Consider the following 2,500-nt stretch of genomic DNA (forward strand, 5'->3'; position numbering starts at 1 on the left):
GAAGCGGAGGTTGATAATGAATCTTAGGAAGAAACATTCTTTTATCCAGCTTTCAGACAAATAAAACTTTCTTCAATTTTTTATTTATTTAAAATTGGAACAAAACGTTTCGAGCGTTCAAACACTTATCTTTTACTGTAATTTACTGTAAAAAAAATTATCCTTCAATAATATGTACAATAATATAACATATATTTACATGTTAATAGTGGTAATTACCATAGGAGCAAGAGGAATTACAAGATTAAATAATTATCATATCAAACAAAAGGTAATGTCACAAAAAACAAATATCATACAGGTGTTATATTCAAAATTCAATGAAATAATTTGTACAAACAAATAGGAGTAGCTATGGGTAGCCCTTTAGGTACAACTCTTGCTCACATTTTTATGTGTCACTTTGAAAACATTGGCTAAATAATTGCCCAGAAAGTTTTAAACCTTGCCATTATTTCAGATATGTTAATGACACGTTATTGCTTTTCAAATCCATAGACAGTATCACCAAGTTCCTAGATTAATTGAATGCTAAACACCCTAATATAAAATTAATTCATGATGTGGAGGAAAATGGGAGCTTCCCTTTTCTAGAAGTCAAAATTTCTCTTGAAAATAACTCTTTTACTTCGTCAATCTACAGAAAACCAACTTATACAGGATTAACTACTAAATTTGATTCTTACATACCTTTGAAATATAAGAGTAATCTTATTTGTCTTTTAATATATAGAGCATTCAAGATTTTTGATTTTCCACAATGAAATTACTCATATTTTAGATATACTTGGGAAGAAAAAGCTTCCCTCTTTATTTCATACATAGCTTTGTAAAAAGGACTTAAAATAAGTTAATGATACCCATGACCACTGCTCCTACTGTACCCAAAGATGTTCTATATACTAAACTTCCATATCTTGGTTCATTTAGTCACAGTTTAGAAAGAAAATTAACAAGGATTGTGCATTATAGTTACTCAACTGTTAAATTGAAGGTCATATATATACTTCTTCCGTAACCATTAGCAGTTTATTAAAATTCAAGGACAAAATTCCTAAATCTTTACATTCTTCTGTCGTCTGTAAATTCACCTGTAGTAGCTGTAGCCTACTTATGTGGTAAAACTTCTCGCAATTTGTTTATGCGTATCGAAAACATAAAGGTTTTTCTTTTTGGAATAACAACTTTAGATTATCTAACCCAACAAAATCCTCAATAAGAAGCCATTCTTCAATAAACAGTCATCCATTTGACTATGACTCCTTTGAAATTCTAGACTCAGCACATACAGATTATGATTTGAATATACTGGAAAGCCTTTGGATTTGAAAATTAAAACCGAAACTCATTGAATATTCATCTTCTCCTGATATCGAAATTTTAAAATAGTATTCCACTATCCCATTTTCTCTTTTCGCATTCCGATAAGATTTTGTAAGTTTCTCGGAACGCCCTAACGCTCCAATACCTCGTTGAGGTCTAGACGTGGACGTTAAGCTCCTGTGTTTTTCAGTGTTCTGCTTTGTCTTTTCTGGTTAGTATTATTCCCATCTACTTAAATTGTCTCATGCATTGTTCTTTGACCTTTTGATATAACATTTAATGGTTTTAAGAAGTAATTTTCATGCTATAATAGAATTTTTGTCCAACCGGCTTTTGTCACTCGGACGCTTAGGCTCTAGTTACATGTTTCACCTATTAGTTTTATCAATTTCTCTGTGATATTATTTAGTCAGTACATTTATATTACAGTCATATGATTGGTTTAACGCTTTGTGAAAGGTTTTATAACATTTAATTGTAATTCAACTATATAAAGTAAATTTGTTGTTTCACGGCTATTGTATCTACTTGTTTTTTTTTACCATTACTGAAATTATTTAATTGAATTTTGAATATAACCCCCCCGGTATGATATATATTTTTTTTCTATTAACATGTATATATATGTTATATTATGGTGCATATTACTAATGGATAATTTTAAATCCTTTTTTTTTTGTACAGTAAATTCCATTGAAAATGAGTGTTTGAACGCTCGAAATGTTTGGTTCCAAGTTTTAATAAAGAAGTTCTGGCAACATTGATCCTAAGATTCATTTATATATATATATATATATATATATATATATATATATATATATATATATATATATATATATGTATATATATATAATATATATATATATATATATATATATTATATATATATATATATATATGTACACACACACACACACACACACACACACACACACACACACACACACACACATATATATATATATATATTATATATATATATATATATATATATATGTGTGTGTGTGTGTGTGTGTGTACTCTCTCACACACACACACACACACAACACACACACACACACACACACATATATATATATATATATAATATATATATATATATATATATATATATATATATATATATTTATGTTTATATACATTATATATATATATATATATATATATATATATATAT

The 2,500-nt window shown here is 27.6% G+C and overlaps 1 protein-coding gene across 1 annotated transcript in view; it reads left to right on the plus strand.

Annotated features, from left to right (window-relative positions):
* The window catches only part of LOC147467641 (uncharacterized), an 8,243-nt gene that overhangs the window by 4,527 nt on the left and 1,216 nt on the right, over positions 1-2,500 (plus strand). The gene's annotated exons all lie outside the window — the stretch shown is intronic.

This window comes from Penaeus japonicus, unplaced genomic scaffold (genome assembly GCF_977035675.1).
Source record: "Penaeus japonicus unplaced genomic scaffold, GWHDUDI00000001_assembly GWHDUDI00000034, whole genome shotgun sequence".
In the NCBI taxonomy this organism is placed as follows: Eukaryota; Metazoa; Arthropoda; class Malacostraca; order Decapoda; family Penaeidae; genus Penaeus; species Penaeus japonicus.